At 43.1% G+C, this 21960-nt stretch overlaps 1 protein-coding gene across 7 annotated transcripts in view; it reads right to left on the bottom strand.

The window, feature by feature from the left end:
- Positions 1 to 21960, bottom strand: part of myo3b (myosin IIIB) — a 586128-nt gene that overhangs the window by 242934 nt on the left and 321234 nt on the right. The window lies entirely within an intron of this gene.

Raw genomic sequence — 21960 nt, 5'->3', positions numbered from 1 at the left:
AAATATAACTTTGGAAAGGACAGTTATTTTGTGAAACATGGGAATATACACAGACCAGGTGGATTAGCCATGTGAAATGCAGGGTTATATGGTAGGCCGAGTGGGCTGCTTTTTGGAGGGTTGGTGTGGAGTCAATGAACAAAATGGCTTGCTTTCAAACTGTAGGGATTCTATGATTCTCGTATTAAGTGTATAGGAACATTGGTCCCATTTTAACTCTGCGAAAGTGAGGACTGTAGATTTTGGAAATTAGAATCAAGAGTGTGGTGCTGGAAAAACACAGTAGGTCAGGCAGCATCCGAGGAGCAGGAGAGTCGACGATTCGGGCCAAAAATGTCGAATCTCTTGCTCCTTGGTTGCTGCCTGACCTGCTGTGCTTTTCCAGCACCACACTCTCGACCCATTTTCACTCTGCTGAGACTACTTCCCTTAACCTAATAACCTACTTAATGTTATAAGTTTTCCAAACATAAATGGCTTCAATATTATTGAGTACAGGTAACAAAGCAGATTGACACAGATTTCATTCAAGAAAAATTAGGAGAAGTAGACCATTCAAACTCTTGTGCCCACTCTCCTTTTGATAAGATCATGGAAGATCTGATTATTGCCTCAACTTAAATTTTTCAGTCTGCCCTCCGTAATCCTTGACTCTCCTGTCAATCAAAAATCTATCCAAATCAGTCACAAATATATTAATGACTGTCTCCATTGTTCCTAAAAAAGATAAACTCACAGTTTGATAATCCTCTGAAAGAAAACAGAACTTTCCTCAATATTTTCCTCTTACATTGGAGACCTCCAGTTTTTAAACATGGTCCCTGAGTTCATGATTTCTCCACAAGAGAAAACAACCTAATTTTTCTAACCTCTCATGGGTATAAGCTGAACTTTCTCTGCATTTTCTAACATGCATTTTCTCACTAACCCTTCATCCAGGAATCAGCAGAGTGAACCTTTCTACGTTGTTTCTAATACAATTACTTCCTTTGTTGGGGATAGGTGGGAAGCAAATCAACTCTTCTACCTTTGTTACCTTAATTCTGTAAGCAGGTTGATTTTAATTTTTGTTTCAACAGTCTTGGCATTTTTCCTTTAAACCCTCTGTTTGTGTAGTCTAAGTTTTTAAGTTACCTACCACAAACTATATTGAGGGTTAAATCAGAATTATGATTTATTTATGCTTTCAAACCCAGAGAATGATTACTTTGGGCAGCACGGTGGCTCAGTGGTTAGCAGTGCTGCCTCACAGTGCTTGGGACCCAGCTTCAATTCCACCCTTGGGCAACTATCTGTGTGGAGTTTGCATATTCTCTCCCTGTCTGCATGGGTTTCTGCCGGGTGCTCTGGTTTCCTCGCAGTCCAAAGATGTGCAAGTGAGGCAGATTTGCCATGCTAAATTACCTTTAGTGTTCAGGGATGTGCAGGCTAGGAGGGTCAGCCATGGGAAATACAAGGATAGAAGAATGGATCTGGGTGGGATGCTGTTCGGTGTGGACCCGTTGGGTCAGATGGCCTGTTTCCACACTCTATGTTGGGATGCTATGTTGGGTATACAAACAAACTGTGGCACAATAGTCATGTCCCGACTTCTGAGTCAGAGGCTTGGGATCAAGCCCCACTAACTCCAGAGGTGTATCATAACATCTCTGAACAGATTAATTATAAAATATCTACAAAGGAAGAAAAAGGAAAATGTTCACAATTAGGAATAAAAATAACCTAAAATACACATATTATTTGTTGTGATTCTCAGAGTGCAGAAACATTCTCTTTCAACAGAAGCTCAGATTTAGGCAGACTCAGCAAACCATGACAGAAGTTGTGAAATTCCCTTTAATATGTCAAAGGCGTAGCAATATGAAATTGGCAAATTGGTCCATTTTGCAGTTAATTGTAAGATTTCCTTTGGAACCAGGTTTTAGAGCATAGAACATAGACCAATACAGCACAGAACAGGCCCTTCGACCCACGATGTTGTGCCGAACATTTGTCCTAGCTTAAGCACCTATCCATGCACCTATCCAATTGCCGCTTAAAGGTCACCAATGATTCTGACTCTGCCACTCCCACAGGCAGCGCATTCCATGCCCCCACCACTCTCTGGGTAAAGAACCTACCCCTGACATCCCCCCATACCTTCCACCCTTCACCTTAAATTTATGTCCCCTTGTAACACTCTGTTGCACCTGGGGAAAAGGTCTCTGACTGTCTACTCTATCTATTCCCCGATCATCTTATAACCTCGATCAAGTCACCCCTCATCCTTCGCCGTTCCAATGAGAAAAGGCCTAGCACTCTCAACCTATCCTCGTACAACCTATTCTCCATTCCAGGCAACATCCTGGTAAATCTCCTCTGCACCCTCTCCAAAGCTTCCACATCTTTCCTAAAATGAGGAGACCAGAACTGCACACAGTACTCCATATGTGGCCTTACCAAGGTCCTGTACAGCTGCAACATCACCTCACGACTCTTGAATTCAGTCCCTCTGCTAATGAACGCTAAGACACCATAGGCCTTCTTACAAGCTCTGGATTAGTGGTGCTAGAAGAGCACAGCAGTTCAGGCAGCATCCTAGGAGCTTCAAAATTGACGTTTCGGGCAAAAGCTCTTCATCAGGAATAAAGGCAGTGAGCCTGAAGCGTGGAGAGATAAGCTAGAGGAGGGTGGGGGTGGGGAGAAAGTAGCATAGAGTACAATGGGTGAGTGGGGGAGGGGATGAAGGGGGTCTCCTCTACACTGGGGAGACTGGGCGCCTCCTAGCAGAGCGCTTTAGGGAACATCTCCGGGACACCCGCACCAATCAACCACACTGCCCTGTGGCCCAACATTTCAACTTCCCCTCCCACTCTACTGAGGACATGGAGGTCCTGGGCCTCCTTCACCGCCGCTCCCTCACCACCAGACGCCTGGAGGAAGAATGCCTCATCTTCCGCCTCGGAACACTTCAACCCCAGGGCATCAATGTGGACTTCAACAGTTTCCTCATTTCCCCTTCCCCCACCTCACCCTAGTTCTAAACTTCCAGCTCAGCACTGTCCCCATGACTTGTCCGTACTTGTCCTAGCTGCCTATCTCCTTTTCCACCTATCCACTCCACCCTCTCCTCCCTGACCTATCACCTTCATCCCCTCCCCTACTCACCCATTGTACTCTATGCTAATTTCTCCCCACCCCCACCCTCCTCTAGCTTATCTCTCCACGCTTCAGGCTTTTGCCCGAAATGTTGATTTCGAAGCTCCTTGGATGCTGCCTGAACTGCTGTGCTCTTCCAGCACCACTAATCCAGAATCTGGTTTCCAGCATCTGCAGTCATTGTTTTTACCTTCTTACAAGCTCTACCCACCTGAGTGGCAACTTTCAAAGATCTATGAACATAGACCCCAAGATCCTTCTGCTCCTCCACCTTACTAAGAACCCTACTGTTAACCCTGTATTCCGCATTCTTATTTGTCCTTCCAAAATGGACAACCTTACATTTGACAGGGTTGATCTCCATCTGGCACTCCTCAGCCCAGCTCTGCATCATATCTAAGTCCCTTTGCAGCCGACAACAGCCCTCCTCACTATCCACAGCTCCACCAATCTTCGTATCGTCTGCAAATTTACTGACCCACCCTTCGACTCCCTCTTCCAAGTCATTAATATAAATTACAAACAGCAGAGGACACAGAACTGATCCCTGTGGAACTCCACTTGTAACTGGGCTTCAGGCTGAATATTTACCATCCACCACCACTCTCTGACTTCGACCGGTAAGGCCTTTTAATAAGGTTTGCTTGGACATGAGGCAAACCTAACTATTAACATGTGATCAGGCTATCTATTGATGGTCTTGTAGACTCAACTCACTTAAATGGCAAAGAGCAAACTGAGATAAGGGTTCTGTAGTGCATAATTAAAATGTGGAGGTGCCAGTGTTAGATTGGTGTGGTCAAAGTTAAAAATCACACAACATCAGGTTAGAGTCCAACAGGTTTCTTTGGAAGCGCTGGGTTTTGGAGCACTGCTCCGTCATTAGGTAGCTGTGGAGCAGGACCATAAGACATAGAACCTAAAGCAAAAGGTTACAGTGTCATGCAACTGAAATGATATAATGAACAAATCTAGATTGCTGTTTAGTCTTTCATCTTTCAGAATGGGTTGCAAGTTTTGGTTCATTAATATGTAAATCCCAGAATTTCTTTTAAATCACATTCTCAAGATAACAAGGTTTTATATAAAAAAGTGACATCTCAGCTCAGACAATGCATGAAAGGTGTGAAGTTAGAATCCGGCTGTATCCCAAATTTGAGTCAGACTGGATCTATTTCCAAACTGGAATTTATAAAATATTACATGGATTGACTGCCTGCATTCTATTGCACTGTTTGAGCAAAATAGAATGTATCTGCAAATATAATTCTGCAAATGCAAATTCAACCCATAGACTTACATGCGTGTGGGCGTGCATGAGAGATAGAGAGAGAGAGAGACTGTGCGTGCATGAGAGAGTGTGAGTGTGTGCATGTGAGTGTGACTGCACATGAGAGAATGTGCGTTTGCATGTCTGCATGCTTGATAAAGTGTGTGTGATGGGGTGTATGTGTGAGAGAGAATGTGTCCATCAGAGAGGGTCTGCGTGAGTATGTAAGAGAGTATGAGACAGTCAGCGTGAGTGTGAGAGTGCGATATTTTATTTATATATATGCCTTCCTCATGGGTATTGAACTTGGCTATCAGTTTCTGCTCGGCCACTCTGCATTGTTGCGTATCCAAAAGTCCGCCTTGGACGATGGTCACAGAGATCTGAGGCCGAAAGTCCTGACCGCTGAAGTGTTCCTGACTGGGAGGGAACATTCCTGTCTGGTGATTGTTGGCCAGTGTCTATTCCTCCATTGTCATAGCGTCTGCTTGGTCTTGCCAATGTACCATGCGTTGGGGCATCCTTGCCTGCAGCGTATGAGAGAGACAACGTTGGCTAAGTCTCATGAATTCCTACCATGTACCTGGTGGGTGGTGCTCCCACGTGTAATGGTGGTATCCATGTGAACAGTCTGACAGTCTTGCAGTGGTTGCCATGACAGGGTTGCATGGTGTTGTGATTGATGTTGTCCTGAAGGCTGGGCAGTTTATTGCGAACAATGGTCTGGTTAAGGTTTGGCGGTTGTTTAAAGGTGAGAAGTGACGACGTAGGGATGGTCTTGGCATGGTGCTCATCCTCATCGATAATGTGTCGCAGGTTGCGAACTCCTGGTTTCTCCACTACCAGGAAGTACTGGACAACGAAGGGTATGCTATGGTTTGCATTCCATGTCTGTTTCCTGAGGAGGTCATTACTGTTCTTCACTGTGGCACATTGGAACTGGTGACCAATGAGTTGAGCATCATACCTGTTCTTATGAGGGCATCCTCGAACACTTTGAGGTGTCCGTCATGTTCCTTCTTATCTGAACAGATCCTGTGTTTGCACTGGGCTTGTCCATATGGGATGGCTGTTTTGATATATGTTTAGGGCAGAAGCTAAGAAGTGTAGCATCATGAAGTTATCAATTAGTGAGGTACTGAGGTGCCTGTTCTCGAAGGACATGCATTTATCCAAGAATGAAACAGATAGTAAAGAGTAGTCCTTGACAAGTCAGATGGTGGGATGAAATTCGTTAATATCACTTTGTTGTTGTTCAGTGACTCCTCTCCATGGGTCCAGAGGAAGAAAATTTGTCAATATATCTGGTGTATAGAGCTGGTTGGAGGTCCGGTGCAGCAAAGAAGTCTTGCTTGAACTTGTGCACAAAAATATTGGCATATTGGGGTGCAAGTTTTGTCTCCATGACTGTTCCATGCATCTGGATGAAGAACTGGTTGTCAAAGGCGAAAACATTATGGTCGAGGATGAAGCGGATGAGTTGTAGGATGGTGCTCAGAGATTGGCAATTGTTGGTGTTGAGTACTGAGGCTGTTGTAACGATGCTGTCATTGTGGGGAATGCTGGTGAAGAGTGCTGAAATGTCCATTGTGACAAGGAATATTCAACTAGTCCGTGGGTACTGAGTTTCTGTAAGAAATCTATAGCATCACGACAGAAGCTGGGGGTCCCCTGCACAATAGGTTTCAAGATACCCTCAACATAGCCGGAGAGGTTCTCACACAGGGTCCCATTGCCTGGTACAATGGGACATTCAGGTGTGTTGGCATTGTGTACCTTTGGAAGGCAGTAGAATTCCCCATTGCGAGAAGTGCATGGGGTGAGAGTGCATAGGGAACTCTAAAGGTCTGGATCAAAAGTCCTGATCAATGTTTTTAGTTCAGGGGTGTGTTCTTTGGTTAGCTTGGCCGATAGTTGCTTGTAGTGATCCTGGTTGTTCAGTTGTCAGTACACTTGGTTGTAGTAGTCCATCCTTTTCTGAATGACAATGGCTTCTCTTTACCTGCTGCTTTGATGACAATGTTGCAATTGGTTTTGAGAGCATGAATGGCGTTGCATTTTGATTGGGTGATGTTTTGCTCTACCTTGTGGATGCGCTGTTGAATCTGGCATTTACACATTAACTGACGGTTTGACATGTCAAGCTCAGGGCAGGGGCCCTCTGGAGAGGTCCAATTCGACTCCTTCTTTAGTCGCTCCACAATGGATCTCTCTCGCGACTGTTCCGGTTCATCAGTTGGCTCATTGGGATCACTGCTGACATTTTGGAAGAGTTCCTGGAGTCTCATTCACCAAGACTCTCACAGGCTTATGCTCCATACACTCACACACAGACTTTACCAAGCATGCACACATGCAAACACATTCTCTCACACGCACATGCACACACTCAAACGCATATGCTCAGGCTCTCTCACTCTCTCTCATGTATGCACACATTAAACTGATTCCTTAATGGGTCTATCACATGACTGCAGTTCTTCTGATTTTTGAAGAAATTTTAATTATGATAAAAATCACACAACACCAAGTTAGAGTCCAACAGGTTTTTTGGAAGCACCAGCTTTCAGAGCTATGGGATCAATTTACATTTGCAGGATTATATTTGCAGATACATTCTATTTTGCTCAAAAGTGCACAATCTGCAGGCAGTCAATCCACGTAATATTTTACAAATCCCACTTTGGAAATCGAACCAATCTGACTCAAGATTGGGATACAGACAGATTTTAACCTCACACTTTTAGTGCATTGTCTGAACTGAGATGTCACTTTTTTTTATAAAACTTTAAGTTATCTTGAGAATGTAATTTAAAAGAAATTCTGAGATTTACATATTAACCGAAATCTGCAACCCATTCTATTTGACTGAAAACTTAACAGCAATCTAGGTTTGTTCAATATATTGTTTCAGTTGCATAACATTGTAATCTTTTGCTACAAATTCTGTGTCTTATGGTCCTTCTCCACAGCTACCTAATGAAGGAGCAGCACTCCGAAAGCTGGTGCTTCCAAATAAACCTGTTAGATTCCAATCTAGTGTTATGTGATTTTTATCATAATTAAAACTTCTTCAAAGACCAGAAGAACTGCAGTCATGTGATAGACCCATTAAGGAATCAGTTTCAATTTCGCAATTGTATACCCTTGATCATTGTCATATTCAGCGATGGATAGGACTAATATGTCTGCTGCAGATGGCTCTTTCTTTGTTATCAGGCCAGGTTCAGCGATAGGTGATTTGCTGCAATCTGTCACACTGTGTTTGCAGTGTCCTTGCAATTACAAGGTGAAAACTTCCACCTGGATTTAACCTGTTTAAATGTGTCCTTATAATTACTGCTGAAATTTCTCAAGCTGCATCCAACTTCCAAATCTTGTGAAATGTCGGATTCATTTTAGTTATTTTAGAATATATAGTTTAAAACTATTTTATGATGTTTTTCAGGTCTTGTTGACCTGACATCTTTCTTCAGCAAGAAACCAAAACCATTCACTGAAATAACTCCACAGAGGCCACTATCCCATCACCAAGTCACCCTTTATTTTTTCATGCACAGTACTTGACACTGGTTCGGCTCCCTCAGAGCCAGCTCTCAGAGTCAACAGAACCTCTGACATTCCTGTTTTAAATTTTATTAAACAGTAGAGTTTACAAACAAACAACTAACATTAACAGCTGTATACAGAAAGACAGCAATTTACAAGGGAGAAGAGCAGTAAAGCCAAACCCCAAACCCCCATTGTTCAACCAGTTTTCAGGGAAATGAGGACAAGCCTCAAATCCCACTTTCAGTCATCACAAATGTAGCAGTAACAAATATATATAAGACAGTTCAATTAGATAAGAAACAGTGCATAGAATATAGACACCCCCTACACCCCAGCAACCCAGTAAGTCAACCGCCCTCCCACCTTCCAGCCACTCTTCGGCAGCCCGCCTGTATGCACCTTCCAGCTCTTGGTCTGCCCTGATACACCTTCTGGCCACCTCTAGGACAGCCTGTCTCGTTTCCCCAACTACCCCCACCCCCGGACAACAGTGATCAGAATGGCCTACTCACCTTCCGGCTTTCGGGGCAGCCAACCCACCTTCAAGTTCACAGGAAGGCCTACCCACCCTCTGGCTGTCAGGATGACAGCTTTCAGGATGACCTATGAGCCTTCAAGCTCTCAGTAAGGCATGCTAAACCCAGGGACACACAACACAGTGCAGATGATAAACCCAACAAGCAACAAAAGAGAATCAATTATCAACAAACAGTCCCTTCTGCCACAGAGTCCATTACAATTAATGGTTCTGTTCAAAATATTGAGTCCATTCCCAGGGACAGAGTCGACTCCATTATACAAAGTGCATTGTCAGAAATAGAGTCCACTCCAATCTGTAGATTCCAATGCCAAAAACAATGTCCACAACTGAGGTCAGAGTCCACGCCTGAAGGCAGCAAATGCACACCCCACAGCATACACAGGTGTTCAGTCTCCATAGAGGCCTAGCCCATCCATACAGTACCAGGCCCACTCTCAGGAAAACAGTACACTGTAGAGGTGCAGTTAACTCACAGGGGTTTGGTCCTCTCCTCAGGAGCTCAGTCCAAACACCAAAACAATGAAAACACGTGCAAAAACAAAGTGAACCAGAGTGCAAGCCCTGCCACAAAATCAGTATAATCATTTTCTTAAAGTAAAGAGAAAAGAGTAACTAGCCAGTGAAACGACAGTTCCCTAATGAGAACTGAATTAGATCTGTAACACATTGACTGTTTAAATCAGCCAGTTTAGAAGTCAGTCCTCAATAAAAAAAGAATACCTGCTTGCCCCTCTTCCATGGTTACGTTAAAGCCTGGGTGTCCCTGAAGAAGGAGCACGTGGTGGTCTGTTCAGTCTCCATAGAGGCCTGGCCCATCCATAGAGAACAAGGCCCAGTCACAGAAACACAAAACATTGTAAAGGTGTAGTTAACTCACAGGGGTTTGGTCCACTCCTAAAGGCAGAGTCCACTCCCAAACTCCAGGTTGCAGCAAGTGCTCACTTCCTAGCACATACACAGGTGTTTAATCTTTAAGGAGGCCTAATCCCCCTCCAAAAGGCCAGAACTGCCCACAGGAGCAGCTCATCTGGAAAGGTGCATTTTCTCACAGGGGCTCAGCCCAAACACCAGAAAAAGTAAAAACACATACAAAAAAGAAAGAAACCCATAGTGCAAAGGCTAAGCTCTGCCACAAAATCAGCATATCCTTTTCCCAAAGTAAAAGAAAAGAATAACACACCGGCTGTAACCCACCAGTCAAACAGCCATTCCCTAATGAGAACTGAGTTATACTTGAAACACATTGACTGTGTAGATTAGGCAGTTTAAAATCAGTCCTCAATAAAAAGGAATACCAGTTAACAAACTGGCTATATAATTCAGCCATTTCAGGAATCAGGTTCCCCAAAAAGCAGAAACCAACAGCAGTAGTACACATTGACTGTGGCCCAGCCAGCATAGAGTCAGTCCCCTAGACTGAGGAGATTCTAAATCTCCTGGTTATATTGGTCAACCAGGGCTTTTCTGATTGTCCCAGGTTAACCGTACACACTGACTGTGGCCCAGCTAGCTCAGAGTCAGTCCCCTAGACTGAGGAGATTCTAAATCTCCTGGTTATATTAGTCAGCCAGGGCTTTCCTGATTGTCCCAGGTTAACCGTACACATTGACTGTGGCCCAGCTAGCTCAGAGTCAGTCCCCTAGACTGAGGAGATTCTAAATCTCCTGGTTATATTAGTCGGCCAGGGCTTTCCTGATTGTCCCAGGTTAACCGTACACACTGACTGTGGCCCAGCCAGCTCAGAGTCAGTCCCCTCCCAGACACAAATGGAGAGTCCTTGACACTGGTTCGGCTCCCTCAGAGCCAGCTCTCAGAGTAAACAGAACCTCTGACACTCATGTCAGTCAGGGCTCTCTGATTGGACCAGATTAACAGCCCCAATCAGGGAACTCATATCCAATGAGGTCCACCTGGATGATCTTATTACAATCACTACATACCCGGTATTCCAGATGCAGTGTCAGTAATGCCCTATACAATTGTCACAATACTTCCCAACTTTTAAGCTTGATTCTCACAATATGAAAATATGTATTTCAGCTACCTATCTCTGAAAGTGCTACAACTGAGGCTGAAGGAGTGCAGCATTACTGTCCTCCTGTTATTTCATAGGCCACAACATTAAACAAAAAGACCTATCCTGTTACCAAGAAATCAATGAATACCTTATGTATATCATGCTTTAACCAACACTCTATTAAGCAGGTTTCCCTCTAAACCCAATTACTGGCTAACATACACAGTCAGTAATAGAGAAGTATAAATGTTCATCCACTTAAGTATCACAAAACACACAGAAAAACCATACACACTCACTTTTCAGCAAAGGAGAAAATAAATGTATTTCACGACAGAGATTGGCATTCTTAACAAAAAAGCACATTGGCCGATGGGCTATTGTGTTTCTGCCCAGCCTCTGGATCTTTTCCTAAGGCAGGCCCATTTGTACCAGTACCTTGAACCACACTTCTAAGCAGAGCCTCCAAGAATATACTATCAAGCCTTTCCTCGCGAACCTCTACTACCTTAAAAATATTCACCTCAATGTGTATGCTGCTCTAAAGCAGGCTTGGGGAATCACATTTTGGTGAGCACAGCATTAAAATAGGCACAGAGCTAGAGGTGGAAAAAATAGCCAAGATCTTTGACACTTTGAGTATTGCTGGAGAGGTCCCTGCTGATTCTAGTACAGGTGATGAACCACTGAACACAAATACTAATGAGCTGACAGAAATACAGGGGCACGCAGTAGAATATCTAGTAGAGATTCCAGAGATCATGTGCACTCTGGTGCAAAGCTCAGAGCAGTCTGCCCAAAATCTGTTGGATGTTGTGGTTTCAGCATGCAAGGTATGGCTGCCTCCATGAACAATGGATGCAGTAATTCAATGACAAAAATGAGGACACTGACAGACCTTATCTTGCCTCCAGTTTCTTCAAAGGGTGAGAGAGGTGTGCCTGACATGAAGGATAAATGACAGACAGCATGCAGAGAATGTCCTGTCAGATTGGAGCAAACTAGACTCAACAATTTACACTTGCTAATCTCATCTGATGCAAGGGAGCAGGGCACTCAGCAGGCTTCCTTAAACTCAGCACTGACTGCAGAAGATGGTATCAAGATGTGGTTGAAAAATAAATATTAAAGAGCACTGAAGTCAGTTTGGGTCCACTGATGTTAACCCACGCAGCATTACACTTAAAACAAATGAAGCACATTCTTTGACAACCCTATGTTCTTTTCAATCTGTTAAGACTTCTGTCTACTTAAATTTTCTTTATAGACCATCTTGAGTGGTGATGATTGCCTGAGATGCCCATTTGCATATCACGTGTAGTAGCAGCACAAAGCACAATGAAACTGTCATTCACTGCTATCCTCATGGAGCTACATAACCTCTCCAAAACAAGAAATTAATCTAAACATTTGGGTTTCAAGAGTCAGTCAACATAGCGTAGCTCCTCTACATGTAAGTGATAGCCACAGCAGGACCTTGTCCAGGTCTTGCTGCATCTGGACATAGACTGTTTCCATACCTGAGGCATTGTGAATGATAGCAAACATTGTGCAACCATCAAACCAGGCAGCATCAGGATATGGAGAAGTCGACATTTCAGGTGTAATCCTTCTTCAGGGTCCGGAAGAAGTTTTACACCCAAAATGTCAACTTCTCCACCTCCTGATGCTGCCTGGTTTGCTGTATTCTTCCAGCCTCCTGTTTGTCGACCTTGGATTCCAGCATCTGCAGTTTTTTTGTCTCTAATTGTGCAACCATCAGTAAACGTTCTTACTTCTGACCATATGATGGAAGAAAGGTCATTGATGAGGAGCTAAAAATGATTTGGCCTAGCATAATGCACTGAGGAACTCCTGCAGAGTTGTCCTGGAGCTGAGATAGAGAGTATGGTGCTAGAAAAGCACAGCAAGTCAGGCAGCATCCGAGGAGCAGGAGAATCGATGTTTCGGGCATAAGCTCTTCATCAGGAATTCCCCTGCTCCTCAGATGCTGCCTGACCTGCTGTGCTTTTCCAGCACCACACTCTCAACTCCGATCTCCAGAATCTGCAGTCTTCATTTTCTCCTGGAGCCAAGACAGCTGAGCTACTGAGCCTGTTTAACACTCAACCTTATGCTATAAGCATTTGGGAAATTGAGCAGCTTGGTTATGCAGGAACCAAGTAAAATAAGAAGACTCTATTGATTGGAGTTTGGAGGAAGAAGTATACTCTTCCTGATACATACCTCACATAATTACTTGGGTTGTGGACACACACATTTTCCATTTCAGGCTTAAGGCATTACTATAATGAAGTTAAAAATCACACAACACCAGGTTAGAGTCCAACGCATTTATTTGGAAGCACTAGCTTTCCGAACATGGCTCCTTCATCAGATGGTTTTGGAATCATGACCTCCAAATCATGACTACTATAATGCAATAATTCCAGGGGGCTGAGGTATTAATGAGTAGTCAAGACATGGTTAAATAATATAAAAGAGGCTCCCAACCATCAAGTCAGGAACTTTGACCCATCTGAACAAGTTCTTAGAACTTCCCACAGGTATAAACAGTTAAATCAAACTAATATTTGGAGCTGCTCAGACTGAAGTAAACAAGATGAATGAGACCAGTATGTGATATTCACAGGTTGTACTTGTTTTTCCTTCTTGAATAATGACAAAAACTGAACTTTTGCCTCCCAACCAGTTACGTTCCACCACCTGCCTTTCTGAAAGCTCTAAGTGGGCCCACAAAATTCCACCCAAGCAGCGAAATCTTCCACTTTTTGATGGACGGAGAAAGATACAGATGCCACAATCCCCATTATTGCAAGCAGGAAGGCCCATCTCACTTCTTGTTTATCTGAGTCACCCAGTAGCGACTCATCAGATTATCATTATCATTATCAACAATGAGCCCAGCAGCCCCTGTGAGTTGTAACACTATTTGAGACCAAGGACGCTGATGCCATGGCAAACTGAAATCCAGGAGGTGTTAGCACAGTCATCAACGTCTCAAGGGGAGGGGTGTGGTTGGCAGACTCAAGGCTCATGGGGTGAAGGGAAGTCAGGTGTTCTCAGAATCCGGAGCAGTGAGATGGCTTTCAGTGGCCACACCCGGGCCCCAAATCTTGTTCATGATCACCCCCAGATTGGGGAAGATTTGGATATCATTCCCTCCCTAAACCAAGCAGACAATTCTGCTTTACCGATCAGGAAGGGTGCCAGTGTTCTCCCCAGCTGGGTATTGCATAACCATGGCAGTGGTGTTTCAAGGTCATTAAGTGGATATTTATTAACTGCTTAAAGGTCTCACTTGGTGGTGGATGGGAAGGCCAACCAACTCAGACCTTAATTCCTGGGATGGCGGAAAGGCTATTGGTATCTCCCCAAGATCACCTGCCAATTATCTTCCCTTCCTACCAACCTTCCTACCTGATGTTTCTCAAAAAGACAACATTTTACTCAAAATTCCCTACAAGGGTATTTTCTGTCCAAGTTTTTCTCCAGATTCCAATGGTATGGAGTTGTAAATGCTCAACTCACGTCCACAGCAGTTTGCATGGAGAATTGTTAATAAAGCCATATGGTGAGTAGGGGTTCACAAAGGTCTGAGGAGTGGGAGTTTAGGGCCTGAGCACCTTCTCCCATGTACTTATCCCAAGTACCATACATTTACAATTTGCTACTACAAACAACCCATTGCCTACCACTAATGGTCCCGATTAGCAGCATTAGTTCCCCCAGGCTGATCTTTTCCCATTCCTTTGTCTACCCAACTTCATTTTTCCTCTCCTTGGGCTCGATATTCACTTATTGTTTACTCCTCCCCACCCCATTTTCAGTTTATATACCAACATTTTCTCAGCTAAGATCAGTTCTGAAGAAGGGTCACTAGACTTGAAATGTTAACTCTGCTTTCTCTGTACAGATGCTGCGGAGTTTTACCAGCAATTTCTGATTTTGTTTCTGATTTCCAGCATTCATAGTTTTTTTTAATCAAAACATTTACATTAGTGTTTCAGTTCGTTGAAAGAAGTTGGTTCAGTGATGGACTTTTATTAAAGATTATTCGGCTTTTTCATCATTATATTCCTCTGGGAAGTGTAGAAATAGTCTTTGATCTGTGCAACACTAGTTCAATATTGCACTTTGATTTCTGTGCTGGAATGGAACTTGAACTTAAACCTAAAACTTTGTGACAGAGCAATGATTAGCCCCATGAGGTTATCAATAAGTGTGGCAGAACAAATATATAATTATTTATTCATGAAAACTACAAATTAGTGATAAGTAATATTTCCTCTGTACTCATTCTTGGCAATTAAGTTATCTGGAATATATTAAATTACCGAAATTACTGATTGTATCATAAACTTCATAATGTTGAATGTTATGGGGCAAGTTCAAGAAATTGGAATTAATGCATTTTTACTGGTAATTATGTTGGTGCAGACTTGATGGGTTGAAGGGCCTTTTCTGCACTTCCAACAAGCAACTGAAACAATAAGGAAAATGTTATTATCATGAAGTTATTAGAATAGGGGAATACAAAGTTATGTTAATTAAAAATAGTTCCTGTTTTACTTGAGTATATGGTTGAGCAGAATCCATACTCCTGGGCCATACATTCTATATCCAATGGCTAAAACCTTCCAATCTGGGTCAGATTCCCTATTTCCAAGACAGGAACAATCCCAGTCAAAGCAGTGCCGTTGAATACATGAATTCACACAGGAATCAGCAGAGTGGAATGACATTGAGATCCTGCCTCCTTTTTATTGCAGTAGCTGCTGTATTTCATGGATTAAAAGTCATTAGGCTACATTGGCAGTTACTGTGTAGGGTAAGTGAGGGGATGGGGTGCCAGCCGGTTGACCATGTTGGGTCCAGGTGAGTGTTGGATGAGAGCATAAAGTTGCAGGTAGTTGAGAGGTAGCAGTAGAGTGCTGGACATAGATGAGAGGGTAAGATGGTACATAGTGAGATGTAAAGGTGCCTCGTGAGTGGGAAGTACAGCTGCAAGTTGTATGGAGAGGAGGGTCATATGTAAATGGGGGAGGGCTGTTCATGTTGGCAAACACCAGAAGGTGGCTGAGTCTTGAGGATTAAGGACGGATGATTAGTATCAGCACTTTGGTGGTTGGGGAATGTCAGGTTTAATTCTTCTAACATTTCCTGTCTAACTATTCAGTTAAGTACATCATAAGCTTCTGAAGTCTCCGACTCGAACTCAGATGTGAGGACTTCCTAAGAATGTTCCATATGCTGTGTAATTGCCCATTGGAAGTATCAACTTTCAGGTAATTATCGTGGGGTCAGCTGCATCATGAATTCTAAATGGTCTCAATGCAGAACTCTAGTCTTCGCTTCAGCAAAAACTATTTGGGACTAAATAATTTTCCAAAACTGAAGCAACATGCTGTATTGTTGGACTACAATTGCTGAAGGACCCCTGCTGGTTGTGCTGCTGAACTACAGGCTGATGAGTTACAGTCAAAAATCACACAACACCGGGTTATAGTCCAGCAGCTTTAACTGGAAGCACACTAGCTTTTGGAGCAATGCTCCTTCATCAGGTGGTAGTGGAGGGCTCGATCGTAACAGAATTTATAGCAAAAATTTACAGTGTGATGTAACTGAAATTATACATTGAAAAATTGATTGTCTGTTAAGCCTTTCATCTGTTAGAATACAGTGAAAGTTTCATTTCTTTCATGTGTAAATCACAAAACCTTTTTTTAAAAGTTGCATTCTCGGGTTAGCTGTTAACAATGGTGATAGCTAGACAAATGTTGAAGGTGTTAGCCCCCTGTGTTCTCTGTCTATGCCATGATGTTTAGATTGATTCTAATCTAAAAAGTGAGCTAACAGAGTTTTACATAAATTCATGCAGTTTTTGGGCTCAGAGTTCTACTTGAATGCATGCAGTTTTTGAGCAAAGTACAATGTAACTCTGCAAGCACAAATGCCCCCCACAAAATATATGTGTGCATGTGGGTCTTTGTGTGTGTCTGTCTGTCTGTGGTGGGGGTTGTGAGTGTGAGAAAGTGTGTGTGTGTGTAGTGAGTGCAGAGTGTCTTAAGTCTGTGAGGAGGTGCATGTGTGAGTGTGGGAGTATGTATATGGACAATGTTGGCTGAGTCACATGAGTACCTGCCAAGTACAAGGTGGGAGGTGTTCCCACGTGTAATAGTGGTATCTATGTCCACAATCTGACACGTCTTGCAGCGTCCACCGTGACAGGGTTGTATGGAGTTGTCTTGAGAGCTAGGCAGTTTGCTACGAACAATGATCTGTTTGAGGTTTGCCAGTTGTTTAAAGACAAGTAGTGGAGGTGTGGGGAAGGTCTTGGTGAGGTGCTCATCCTCATTGATAATGTGTTGCAGGTCACAAAGAACATGGCATAGTACTGAACAACGAAGGGTACCCTGTCAGTTGCAGCAGCATGTGTCTGTCTCCTGAGGAGGTCATTACGGTTCCTTGCTGTGGCACGTCGGAACTGGCGGTCGATGAGTTGAGCATCGTACCCCGTTCTTGTGAGGGCATCCTTGAGTACTTCCAGGTGTCCGTCACGTTTCTCCTCATCTGAGCAGATCCGGTGTACGTGTAGGGCTTGTCCATAGGGAATGGCTGTTTTAATATGTTTTGGGTGGAAGCTGGAGAAGTGTAGCATTGTGAGGTTGTCTGTGGGTTTGCGGTAGAGTGTGGTGCTGAATTGTCCATCCTTGATGGAGATGCATGTGTCCAAGAATGAGACAGATAGTCGAGAGTAGTCCATGGTGAGTTTGATGGTGGGATGAAACTTGTTGATGTCGCTGTGTAGTTTTATCAGTGACTCCTCGCCATGGGTCCAGAGGAAGAAAATGTCATCAATGTACCTGGTGTACAATGTTGGTTAGAGATCCTGCATAGAGAAGTTTTGTTCAAACCTGTGCATAAAAATGTTGGCATATTGGGGTGCAAATTTGGTCCCCATGGCTGTTCCGTGTGTCTGGATGAAGAACTGGTTGTCAAAGGTGAAGACGTTGTGATTGTGGATAAAGTGGATGAGTTGTAGTATGGTGTATGGAGAATGGCAGTTGTTGGTGTTGAGTACTGAGGCTGTTGCCGCGATGCCATCATTGTGAGGGATGCTGGTGTAGAGTGCAGAAACGTCCATTGTGACGAGGAATGTTCCCAGTTCGACTGGTCCGTGGGTGCTGAGATTCTGTAAGAAATTTGTAGTGTCGCGACAGAAGCTGGAGATCCCCTATACAATAGGTTTCAAGATGCCTTCCACATAGCCGGAGAGATTCTCACATAGGGTCCCATTGCCCGACACGATGGGACGTCCCAGTGTGTTGGCTTTGTGTACCTTTGGACGGAGAGAAAAGTGGCCGAGCAGAGGCTGATAGCTAAGTCCGGTACCCATAGGGAGGGCCTCAACCGGGACCTTGGGTTCATGTCACATTACAGGTGATCACCATTGCACTACACACACACACAGATATCCCTACACACACACACACTCTCACATACACATGGACACAGGTACACACAGACAAGCACACAGACACCCACACACACCCTCCCACACTCACACATGCACCCCCTCACAGACTTAAGACACTCTGCACTCACTACATACACAGACACACACACACACACACACAGACAAGGCCCACATGCACACATATATTTTGTGGGGTGAATTTGTATTTGCAGAGTTACATTGCACTTTGCTAAAAAACTACATGCATTCATGTAGAACTCTGAGCTCAAAAACTGCATGCATTTATGTAAGACTCTGTTATCTCACTTTTTAGATTAGAATCAATCTAAACATCATGGCATAGACAGAGAACACAGGGGGCCAACACCTTCAACATATTGTCTAGCTATCACCATTGTTAACAGCTAACCCGAGAATGCAACTTTTAGAAAAAGGTTTTGTGATTTACACATGAAAGAAGTGAAACTATCACTGTATTCTAACAGATGAAAGGCTTAACAGACAATCAATTTTTCAATGTATAATTTCAGTTACATCACACTGCAAATTTTTGCTATAAATTCTGTGTTACGATCGAGCCCTCCACTATCACCTGATGAAGGAGCGTCACTCCGAAAGCTAATGTGCTTCCAATTAAACCTGTTGGACTATAACCCGATGTTGTGTGATTTTTAACTTTGTACACCCCAGTCCAACACCGGCATCTCCAAATCATGAGTTACAGTCAGCCTTTGTTCTCCAGAAGGGACCTGGATTCCATAAATAATTGCACAACAAGTAGATAATACTTATTTTCTAATGCCATAAAGTTAGTTTCCTTGTAGAATTGCTGAAATAATAGTAATTGAATAATCATGAAGTGATGTTTACCTCAGTAAAACAAATAAATATGTGCTCACCTTATAATGAGCCTAATGCTTATGCTACAAAGAAAACACAATCTAAGTTATGTTACATTTTAAGTATCCAATATGAACAATAACACAGAAGATAGAACATTTTCAGAATATCAAGCAACTGAAACAATAAGGAAGATGTTATTATCATGAAGTTATTAAAATAGGTAATACAAAGCTATGTTAGTTAAAAATAATTCCTGTTTTATTTAATTGAAAATGATAGACTTATTGTGAGGCATGAACTGTTTAATATCTCAGGGAAAATAAGGACGAAGAAAAATTGCATATTAATGGCAGTGAAGCACTCATATGATGATTTCAAAATGTAACTTCCACCATAATAATTTTAATGCAATAAAGCAAAACTCAAGGCCAAATTTCAAGGCATGCTAACAGCAATTTTCCAATCTGTTTTAACTGTGATAATTGAGTATGAAAGGATTAGTACTGAGGACTGCCATAAGCATCATATATTATCATTATTATCATTTGTGGGCGGCACGGTGGCACAGTGGTTAGCACTGCTGCCTCACAGCGCCAGAGACCTGGGTTCATTTCCCGCCTCAGGCGACTCTGTGTGGAGTTTGCACATTCTCCCCGTGTCTGCGTGGGTTTCCTCCAGGTGCTCCGGTTTCCTCCCACACTCCAAAGATGTGCAGGTCAGGTGAATTGGCCATGCTAAATTGCCCGTAGTGTTAGGTAAGGGGTAGATGTAGGGGTATGGGTGGATTGCGCTTCGGCGGGGCGGTGTGGACTTGTTGGGCCAAAGGGCCTGTTTCCACACTGTAAGTAATCTAATCTAATCCTATGTCACACAGAATTGTGGGCAGAATAGCTAGGATCTCAAAGGAGTGAGACTTAATATGTGGTCTTCCTCATAGTCTCCTTAACAATGGTGCTAAAATTCCAATCAGTGTCAGAAACCCTATAATTAACACTGATCAGACAAAAAAAATACTGTTATATTTAGATAACTTATACTCTGGAACTTCCTGGACAAGAACCTCTTCTTATGAAAAGGGTTGACAGGAATGTTCATAGCCAGCAGGGGAGAAGATCATTGTGAAAATCAAATCATGTTCCATTTTGCAGCAGTGGCCGTGTTCTGTGATTTAAAGTCCAGCTACACAGCCAACCACTTTGACAGTTACTGCGAAAGGATGGATATGTAAACTAGCAATTTAGGTTGGCAGGTAGGTGAGGGATTCAGGGTGCCAGATACGTGGGTAAATATTGAGTGGGGGGAAACGGTCAGGTTTCTGCTGCAGAGGTTGGAAAGGGGAACTGTGAAAGGAGCAAGGGGGCCCCTGGGACCAGCAGGGTTGGTTCACACAAAGATACCAGCTTGTCAAGTCAGAGATGCCAGCAGAGTCAGGTGGGTTCATGTCAGGGAGGGGTGGGTACTGTCAGGATGGGGTGTGTGGGTCAGGTTGAGGGTGTCAGGGGTTTAGGAGTAGTTGAAGAGAGTCAGCGGTGAGTCAAGAATTCAATTCAATAGCTACTTTAGAGCAGGTCTGTAACCCTCTAATTCTACCTGCAAAACCAATCAATCTAAATGAGTCGGATCCCTCTGAAATCTACAACTTCATGGGCTTTACTTTTTTTACTCATTGGAATTATCCCATGCAATTCCCTCGATGTTACCTCGGATTCCACATGATCCCAAAGCAGAACTCTAGCTTACGCTGCTGCAGCAACTATCTGGCCATTGGAATCTCTGAGCTAATGTATACTGTATCAATAGAACCTGTAACTGATTGCTACATGGAATAAACAATGTCTTTTTAGCTACAGTCATGATTTGGATTCTTCAATGTATAATTTCAGTTACATCACACTGCAAATTTTTGCAATAAATTCTGTGTTACGATCGAGCCCTCCACTATCACCTGATGAAGGAGCGTCGCTCCGAAAGCTAGTGTGCTTCCAATTAAACCTGTTGGACTATAACCTGGTGTTGTGTGATTTTTAACTTTTTAGCTACAGAGATGCTTCTGTTCCTCCACAACATAAGGCCAAGCAGGCCCTCTAGCTTCCGACACTTCGAGTGTTCTAAGTTCTAATGCACACTAATGCAATGGCCTTAAGCAAGAATAATAGCTTATATAGTGCAATGAGCTGGCCTGCCCATATAGCAATATCGTGTCTATTTTTTAATCCTTTTAATTTCTTGATATAAATCTGAGACAGGTTATTTCTTACTTTGCATTTTAGAAGGTAAAAGTGAGTGCACATATGCTGCAAGTAATAATCGCATTGCAGTACCACTACTGAGTTTAAAACAAGTTTGCAAGGATTGGAAAATATGGAAATTATTTAAACATCAACATTTAAAATGGTCTTCACATCTGTATTCAGGTACTTCAGTCCTTTTCTGAAATGTAATTAAATAAATCGTTCAACAGTAATTTTAAATACTGAAATAGATAAATACTAAAATTTTTAAATATTCAAACATATTGCTGGAAAATGGGATTTAAAGTGCTGGAAAATGGGATTGAAATAGTTAGATGGTGGTTTTTGACCAGCACAGACTTGATGGGCCAAAGGGCCTTTTCTCTGTTCTGTAGACATCCATGACTCTACGACTATGACTCTATCACACATATATAAGCCAAAAGTCAGTCTGACACTGTAGTTCAGCTAAGTAGGAACTGATGTAACCAAAATAAACTTTTTTATTATCTTACATTAATGATCATATTATAATTTCTGCTTAGAATGGATGAACATGGGGGCAGCACGGTGGCTCAGTGGTTAGCACTGCCATCTCACAGCGCCAGTGACCCGGGTTCAATTCCTGCCTCCGGGTGACTGTCTGTGTGGAGTTTGCACATTCTCCCCATGTCTACGTGTGTTTCCTCTGGGTGCTCTGGTTTCCTCCCACAGTCCAAAGATGTGCAGACCAGGTGAATTGGCCATACTAAATTGCCTATAGTGTTAGGTGCATTTGTCAGGGGTAAATGTCGGGGAATGGGTCTGGATGGGTTACTCTTTGGAGGGTCAGTGTGGACTTGTTGGGCCAAAGGGTCTGTTTCCATAATGTAGGGAATCGAATCTAAC

The sequence above is a fragment of the Chiloscyllium punctatum genome, chromosome 10, assembly GCF_047496795.1.
Source record: "Chiloscyllium punctatum isolate Juve2018m chromosome 10, sChiPun1.3, whole genome shotgun sequence".
NCBI classification, from domain to species: Eukaryota; Metazoa; Chordata; class Chondrichthyes; order Orectolobiformes; family Hemiscylliidae; genus Chiloscyllium; species Chiloscyllium punctatum.
This window is presented reverse-complemented; position numbering and strand designations above follow the sequence as displayed.